Raw genomic sequence first — 9,589 nt, 5'->3', positions numbered from 1 at the left:
GTTTTCTAACTTAGTTAGAGGTCGGAATGGGGGTGTTGGGGTGTAAATCATGTTAGGCTTATGTGATCTTGTCACCTTGGTTGTGTGTCCTTGCTTTCTATTTTGGTTGAGGAAAAGTTTGTTGGGTGTTAATGTGTTATCTTGTGCTTGTCCCTAACTCTTACCCGTCATTCGAGGATGAATGATCCTAGTGGGGGGGTTGAAACACCCTAGGAATAGGACCGTTGCAAAATTTCCTTGGTTTTGGACTTATTGGACTTGGTATGACTCAAGGATACAAATCATACCCTTGAATACGACTTTTTGGATAGCTTGAGGGTTCAATCGTATGTTAGCCAGTATGCTTGGCTTGGTTACTTCCCAAGATACCACTCATAAAGGTACGAGTCATATCCAAAGATACGAATAGTGCAAGGCAAGTCGTATAGTGCTTAATTAAGTTGTATTGTGGAGTCTGCTCATGGTACGATTGGAAGGTATGATTGAGTGTACCGTCCATACCCTTAGGTATGAGTTAGGGAGATATGAGTCATAAAGGAACCAGTGTATAGGGTCTTGGCATGGTGTTGGGTACGAATTGGGGTTCCACTCATACCCTAGGATGCGGATGGTAAGGGTGAGTTGTACCCTAGATCGTGGCTTATTTTAATTTTAAGTCAACGGTAGTCCAGATATTTCCTACTTCAAAACCCTTATTTCCTTACGTTGTATAATCTTTGGTGGTCTTCCATAACACTTCCTAAAGGATTAAAAAAACTCTATATACACTCTCAAACTTACTCTTTAAGATTGGAGGCTAGGGTTTCTTCATGTGTTCTTCAAAGGGCTCAAGAGTCATCTTTCTCTTTGAAAACTTCATGTATAAGGTATTTTCTCCTCCCTCATTGTTAGTTCCAACTTAAGGCATGTTTACTGTGATTTAAACATTGATTAACAAATAATGAATGGTGGTTTTCAAAATATATGTTGAGGGTCTTGATGCAAATGGTATGTTATTGGTTTAAACTATGTTTTAACATATTTAATGTAATGATTTGCATATGTTGGTAATTGTTAGTTATGGTTTAAAAAATGGGTCTTGAGTAACCTTAATTATGGTGGTTTATGCATTGGTTTTGGTCTTGGTAAAGGTATGCCCTCAACATGTTTAATAAAATGCCAAAAAAGAATTTTTCCACTCTATTATTGAAATCTCATTGGAACTCTTGTATGGTTAGGTTTGGTAATAGAAACATTAATGTATTTGAATGGTTTTGAATGTTTTAAATGGTTTAAATGATATAAATGCTTTAAATGTTTGGCATGGTCATAAATGGTTTGGAATAGTTTTAAATGGGATAAATGGTGTACATGGTTTGGAAGGATTAAATGGTAAAACCTTAGGGTCTATGAAATTAGTTGTGCTTGCGGGGTACATGGGAATTCCTCAAGTGGTTTAATATGGTTGATGGAAGGGTACATGGAATCCCTTAAACCTATACATGGTTAGCTATGGATAGTACTTGCAAGCATAGTCGGTATGACGATACCACTAACAATGGCCTTGGTTAATAAATGGGTAATGGATTGGTTGGTTTCTTGGTAATGATTTTAATTGGAAAATAATGGTGGGGTGTGTAGCAAATTCATAGAAGGTGGAGGTCCCGAGGGGACCATAACTGGAAAATAATATTTGCCGAGTTGAGGTTTGGTCTTGGTGACCGTGTTCATGATGTCACACTTTATATTTAGTAGATGTACTAGTCATCCCAGGTTTTCTTCCTTGGTCGCGCGTCTTCACTTAGTGGGGCCCTTTCTGCAAGGAGAGCTGAACTCATATAGCCCATGGGTGGTTTAGAACGGCAAATCTTCACAGCCCAGATAAAGGTTTAATGACATGCTAAATCCGGTTCCCTTTCTCGGCATCGTTATATATATGTATGGTTGTACGCATTATGGGTGATTTTACTTGGCTTTGTAAATGGCATTATTTTATCCTTATCCTGAGTGCATGCTAGTGTTCACCTACTAACCCATCTTTGAGTGGTTGTATACCCATGCTATGCAGAGACCAACCATTCTACTTCTCCTTCTTAGTGATTGAATTTGGGTACAGTCGACGTTGGATTGAAGTGATGAGCTTCCATAGTTTGAAAGGCATCTATTTCATGTCATGAGTTACTTTACATATTTCTTGTCTTTCATAGACTTTGGTTTTTGGCTATGATCGGGTGCATGTCCTGACTAAATACTCTTTAGTTAGTGTAGAGGTTTTGTATGGACAACTGTGGACTTTGGTATGGTGTGGATTTGTTATGTTTCATGTATATATATATATATATATATATATATATATACATACATGCATCGGATTATTATATATCACTACTTGAAATTACACATATGGCGACGGTTCAAAAACTGTTGCAATAGGCATAATAACCTTCGTCATAGCTCTATTGCAACGGTTAAGCATGCATCCTGTATGTGAGCGTTGCAGTAGAGCTATCAAAACGGTTGATGCGACGGTTGGTAGAAACTGTCGTCATAGACTAACCTATAGCAACGATTAGTTTTTCTTCTATTGGGATTCCTCTTTTAACCTATAACGTCGGTTCATAACAACTGCAATAAATTCTACTGCAACAATGTTAAACCGTTGCAATAGAAGCTATTGCGGCGGTTTTATAATTCTATTGCAACGGCTTTTTCCCATCTATTGCAACTATTTTTAAAGCCTATTGTAACGGTTTATTATTCTATTGCAACGTTTTTTGAATACTTATTGCAACAGTTTTGTTGGCCTTTTGCAACGATTTTTGACTACCTATTGCAACGACTTTTTACTATTATCGCAACGATTTATTTATCAATTGCAATTATTATTGGCACATGTTGTAACTAGTTCAAATATCAATAGCAACAACTTATATAAAATAGTCACTGTATTGTAAATTAGTGCTTACATATATAATAAATTATAATAAACAATTATACACATCACAAAACAAAAATCATTCATTAATAATCGCATAATCCAAAATATGGAATTAACAAACTAGTAATCTAAATTCAAAAGCAAAATATTAATTAAGTACCTAAATGATTATAAGTTTTTACATAGCAACATGTTCTCTATCTTTAGACAGACAACGATAGACCATCCGTCATCGGGCAATGGCATCAAGCATTTCATCTCTTTGCCTGAACAAAATAAAGTAAAGAAAAATGAAAAGAGAGGCAAACCATTCACTGAAGTTTGTAGTTGAAAGCCATAACTATTAATGGGATGCAAACGTTACATGTCAATTAAAATGACTTCCCGTGAATCCAGATGCAATTTCTACTCATAACTCATAAGCAACATAAATGGCCGATCTCATCCAGTGTCATAAAAGCCATCTGGTAAATAATCATTAATAACACAGAAAGACATCATGCTATGTTTGCAGGATACCTCTGAATGATCTGTTGGTCTGCGGATTTTGCATGGTTTTGGAATATCAATGACCCCATCGAGTTGTCTTTTCGATTTTGGAGGATTATTGGACACCTCAGAAGACGAGCTTCCCTCGACCAAATCAGCAGCATCAGAAAGAGAACCTACTAAAGTATCACATTTTTTACAATTCTGAATATCTATGCATGTTTCAAAGGAGTCAGAAGCAACACATGAAGATCTTTCTACACAATGGTCCTCCTCCTTTAATCTGATACGTTCATCAACAACACTAGCTAAAGAGTCTATGCACTCAGCTTCTTCAGTAAACAATTCTTTATCATTTGTTTAGTCATCCACGATGCTTGAAAAGCCTTCCACCAGAGAATCATTAATTAGCTCAAAATGTTTGCAGGCAATACATCTGCTGTTAGTTAATCTCTCATGACGACCCCTCTATTGCAAATAAAATTGCCGCTTCCATCTCTTCAATTTTTGAGGTCAAAAATATCGATGGTTGGATGATGAGCCACATAAATGGCCTTACAATACGATAGAAGCTCCTACACAATTAATAATTAACACATCAGACTTCTCAAAAGTGCTACCCTTCCAGACAAGACTTCCTGGGAAGGGCAATATATAAGATCCCAAAGAACCAGAATGTGTAGAAAGAGCATTAGAACTAAGGAGGGGAGACAAGAGATCTTGAAGAACTCACCATTTTGGGAATTCTCAGAGTTTTCCTCCTGATAATAACCTTCAAGCACGTCCATTTCTGAAGATGGAACTGGTGAAGTCATCCTTGGACAAATCTATGAAATTCCCCTCCAAATTGCAGCATACCCACGAAGAAATGGAACAACACCTAAGAAGTTTATTGTCCTTCAGGGAATTTGAATGAAGATATATGGGTCAGAATAAGGTAATTATACTATATCAAGAGGTTACCTGACTAGACAAATGAATCAAATACATTTTCAGTTTTTTTTCCACTGAGATGCAAGAAATTTATCAAGATTAAGAACAGATACCTCTCATGTTATAAACAATCATCAAAAAGAGGGAAAAGGAACAGAAACTAGAGAAGAAGTCTAAAAGCAATGAGTCCGAAAAGAAACCGTAGTTTCAGTAACACATACCTGGAGATTGAGTTTGTGCAGATTACACATTGAAAGGAGATCAAGATTCTCTAAGGATTTTAACCTATTGTTAGAAAAGTCCAAATTCACTAATCTTTGCAGAGAAGACAAACTCGGAGGTACTTCAATCGATTTATTATCAGCAACATTCAGTGACAGCAAGGAGTTAAGATGGATTATCTCATCAGGTAAATTCCTCATCTTATTAAATGAAAGATCCAGGCACTCCAAATTAGTGAGACAGGCAATTACAGGATGCAGGTATCTGCAGGACCATCAAAGAACAATGGCATTATAATGGAGTCCAAAGATGAAAATATTCAATAGTTTATAGATGTGAACTGAATTTACAAGTTTACGATTCACAACTTTCAACCACTAAGCAAACAAAAGTAGAGCACTGCTTGTCAAAAGTGTCAGCAAAATGAAGATTTAGCCTTTCAGATATTGAAACAATAACATGTGATTCATGGATATCTTTAGATATCAGACCTCATCTAACAAAATGTATAAAGTGACAAACAACTTAAAAATGGGTTTTGTCTCAAGAGTCAAGACTCTGGCATAACTGCGAAAATAAGTCTAGTTATTTTCAGCATAAATAATTGCAGAACTATTTTGTGAATATAAGATATCCAGGACCTTACAGCATGTTATACCTGAATAGTCACAACAAAATTATATCTCAAGAAGCTCTCAAGAGAGTACATGATGTTAGCATATAAAATATAGTGTTAAAAGAACAAAGCTTTAAGTAACTCCAGGATTATATCCTCAAAAGTCATCAACCCTTTCAGCTTTAATTGTTATCGGCTTAAACATTTTATGGATGAAACTGTTTGGAATATACAATCTATGATTATCAATAATTTATGGATAAAAAATTTTAGCCTATTAGAAGTTTCAAAAACTAGGACCTCAGATTAGGTTAAGAAATTAACAGGATCAAACTATACACTTATTAATTAACGCTCACACACTATGTTACTTGGACTCTTCAAAACTGTCAACATGTGTGTAACAGATTCTCCAAAAGAAGTGTATTTTTGGAGAATGCGATATGAGTGTCGCATCAAAAGTGAAGAGTCCGCACAACTTAGCTCGCGTATCCACTTATGATTCCATTCAAGAAGACAATGTGTAGGGTTGAAAAAATAAGATAACTAGTAGATATTCAGTACTGAAATCGGAGTAGGATACGAATAATTGACTCAAAGTTTAAAGCCATAGAAGTAGTCAAACAAAAAAATGAATAAACTGATTAGTGCTTAACATGGCTAGAGACAAACCTAAAAGGAATAATGGATTCTTAAATAAATGTCTGAACCTAAGCAAATTTTGGCTGCATCAAGTAAACTATCAAGTATTTGAATATCAAAAATTCATCATAGAATCAAAACATATGCATGAAATCTCCTAGTTACTTTCCCAGGGTCTTGTTAACCAAAAGTTTCAAATAATGCTCCATTTCACAAATACTTATCAAAATGAGTCACAAAATGATAATTCAAGCAGCTGTGTAAATTTAAATGCATGTAGTTTTAACATCTAAAGGTCATCAGAGTTTAGAAAAATTACAATTAAAGATCTCATTTGAACATCCTTTCCCTTAATATGATCAACTTTTCCAAAAGCACAATATAATCCTCAATCAGATAGCTACCAGCAATATAAACCTGAACCATGATAATACAATGAATACTCAAAGAAAACATGATCTGAAGAAGGCCAAAATGGCGAAAACTGATTTGTTCAGAAGACTCTTCACAGGATAATCCACTTGTCTTGATGATTAACTATTAATCTATTTCCTAAATGGGCTGAGAATTTAGCTAGATCTGGTACAACATAGGATTCATAAGCCAATACAATATTGACAAAGGCGAAAAGACTAGTGTTAGTGACAACTGGGGCTTTAAGTGCAAAGGGAAATTAAAAGTGCTCTTTAATAAAGAAAGGTGAAATGGAAAAAAAGACCATATATGTAATGCAAGAAAATGTTAATATAATAACAAACAACAATGCTATGGATAATGAGTTTAAAGAAACAACAATTGTGTGCTTCACTTAAGAAAACGTGTGCTTCACTTCCTACTTTTCGCTTCAAGCCCCATAGACTTTGACATGTTTTTGTACTTTTTGCTTTTAATAGCCCTTAATTCATGTAACAATATCATTCACACTAGAAAGAAGTGGGAGGGATATCCTAGAATGTATATACCGACATATCATTTACAGTATGTTGAGTCAAGGTACTTCTATTGATTCAACATCCTTGTAGAGTATATGAGAGACAACCGGTAAGGGAATCAAGAAAAGAGAAACTTACAACGAAGAATTCAGTCGAGTTTGAGGCTTTCTCCGATGAACACAACAAATGCACCTGTAGTTACTGCCCAAACCTTCAATCTGCTAACACCAGCTGGGAGTTGGGACAACACACAAATTAATAGCAAACATTAACAGCGACTCATGTAAAGAAACGCATCGCTAACGAACAGTGTGCTCTATAAGTTTTGAAAAAAGGATAAAACTTCAAATGTTGCTATGTCCAAATTACAATCAAATCGCTTACAAGGGCATAGCCACAACGGTGGCTAAGAATTCACACTATCCAATTATTTTGTCTCAAATCTTGTATTTCTGTTAAAAATTAAATATTTAGAGATAATTGACCAAAAACTCAATTAACAACTACAACTGTGCTCTAGAATACATAATATAGAAATTTTGAATCCTCCTATTATATTAGATGCCAAAAAACAGAAAACAAAATAGAACTCCAACTCAGAATAATGTACGAGAACAGATGAAGAAATTTTGAGCTTGACAAGTGACAACAAATCAAAATATTATATAGCATAATTGTTCTTTATAGTATAGCAATTTTTTGGATACAGTAGTATTCAGACCAGCTTGCATTTATCTTGATTGATTTCAAGGAGTACCTGCCACCTCTCACCAGCAATAGGTACCAACCTCGACTAATTCTACAAGATCTCTACCACCTCTCACGAGTAACTAGTATCAACCTCGACTAATAGATTTCATCATATAACTAAAAAAAATCAATGCTCATAAACCAGAAAGATTAGCTGAATCTACTGTTTCTAGGTCAATCGGAAAAGAGGTGAATGTGATTGTACCGACACAACAATGAGTTATAGCTTCATTACAATCAAAATTAGTTTTGAAAGACTAATGGGGCAAGTTCTAGATAACATAAGTATACAAGAGATGAATGTAATATTCATACCACACATGGCATGCAAAAATTGTTAAGGGAGCTTAAATGTCCCTCCCGATGGAAACAGTCTTGGAGTATTTATCATTTATTCGTAAGTCAAAAATTTGTGGAACCACAAAAAGAGAAAAGTATTTGTTAAAACATTGCTCATGTCCATGCCCTTGATTTTTCAAAAATTTTGGACTGAGGGGGTTTCTTGATTTGCCACAACACTATGCACAAATTACTAACATATGGCTACTGATACAGCCAAAGACTTAGTCTCATATCTTAGCTCAAAATGGATAAATTAACCATATGGCTACTCAGACTTTTCCAATGGTGTATAAAGTGATCCCTATTTGCAAAACAAAATGCTATGGATACTCAGAATTCCCTTGCATACTTATCCTAACATCATTAAGATCCATAAAAAATTTTAAAGTACATATAGAAAAATAATACTAAAAGTAAAAGTAAAACATGATAATCCATAAAACTTGGGCACCATCTAGATACCAAAAAATATAGCATCCAAAGAAAAAAATGAGAAATAGTATGCAAAAGATTATCAAAAGAAATATAAGTCTATATAACACCAAACAGTATAGAATCTAGGGTCACCCCCTACTGAAATGAATGTAGTGTCTGTACTGCATATGCAAGAAATCAAGTGTAAAAATGGCTCTATGTATCCGCATCACAAGCTATCTCCTCCTCCTGACTCTACATCATTGGCTGACACTTTTCCAGGTGCATCATCCTCACTATCAACTCTCAGTGAAGGTAACAGTTGGTTGGGTTTGAGCACCTTGAATATGCCTTTTACCCCTTCCACAACTTTATGAAAAATTTATCCCTCTTTTTCTCCCTCTTTACTATCTCATCATATGAGACTTTGAGGCTCCTATAGGATTCATCTAAGGCTGAATAAGATCTCTCTAGGATGACCATAGTGGCATTCTACTTCTTCTGCTCAGCTATGTACTTATCACAATCTGATTGTGCCACATATGAATGATGAGCAATGTAGGAATCTCCTGGTACCTGAGGTAATCTAGACAATATCTCTCTTATCCCCTATATCTGAATAGAAATTTCATTGAAGGTAGTCACTGATAAGGGTTCGTAAGAGTTTGTGACCTTTTAGACAGATTTGCCCGATTCTATCTTTCTCTTCTTACTTTGACCTAGTGCGTCTTCACCTCTGAATTTTACTGGATAGATAAGAGAGCCAAGGCGCACCCAAGTGTCCGTAATATACTCCTCTACTTATGCTCTCCTACCTAATTCAGTGATAAGAAATGGATAAAGAAGATGGGTACTTCCTTGGTTCTTGAAATATTGCCACTTAGAGAGAGAAATCTTTCCCACATTCAGAGTAATATCAGATAATATGCATACTACCATCCTAGATCTCATATCTATGACTAAGGTCATGTGTGTGTATGGTAAGACTCTGCTACAGATGATGTTCAGCCACAGCCTAGATTCAGCCTTTAAGTCCTTCATTAAAATATCTCATTTGGTGGTGGCCCATGGGACTTTTTTTCCAAGACACAAGATACCAGCCATCTAAGTCCTAGGCTTGCAAGCTTTGGCATCAAACTCCCTCATGTTAGCATTTGTCAACCATACATAGCATTAATTTGTAACGCTTCAAAGTGACCTGTTTACCCCAAATTTTCATAATTCAGTTTGCGAGGGAGACTACACAGAGGTTTTCATAGAACTCATGTGTAACACCCGATTTTCTGAACCGAAATGCTACACGGTGATCATGACCCCGAGAGACCACAAGCT

At 35.6% G+C, this 9,589-nt stretch overlaps 1 long non-coding RNA gene across 8 annotated transcripts; it reads right to left on the bottom strand.

Annotated features, from left to right (window-relative positions):
• Positions 1-2,973: 2,973 nt before the first annotated feature.
• LOC107867847 lies at positions 2,974-9,389 on the bottom strand. Of its 8 annotated transcripts, none has more exons than XR_007055086.1 (6): positions 8,418-9,387; positions 6,890-6,982; positions 6,139-6,236; positions 4,561-4,825; positions 4,140-4,303; positions 2,974-3,981 (listed from the first exon to the last, which is right to left on the bottom strand). It is a non-coding gene; the product is annotated as an uncharacterized LOC107867847 (long non-coding RNA). The 8 variants fall into 8 exon arrangements; XR_007055084.1 differs by lacking the exon at positions 6,139-6,236 and having other exon boundaries at positions 2,974-3,183; positions 3,282-3,381; positions 3,437-3,981; positions 6,890-9,378; XR_007055083.1 differs by having other exon boundaries at positions 6,890-9,384.
• Positions 9,390-9,589: the final 200 nt, after the last annotated feature.

This window comes from Capsicum annuum, chromosome 4 (genome assembly GCF_002878395.1).
Source record: "Capsicum annuum cultivar UCD-10X-F1 chromosome 4, UCD10Xv1.1, whole genome shotgun sequence".
NCBI classification, from domain to species: domain Eukaryota; kingdom Viridiplantae; phylum Streptophyta; class Magnoliopsida; order Solanales; family Solanaceae; genus Capsicum; species Capsicum annuum.
The sequence above is the reverse complement of the archived record's forward strand: the minus strand, read 5'-3'. Positions and strand labels throughout refer to the sequence as shown.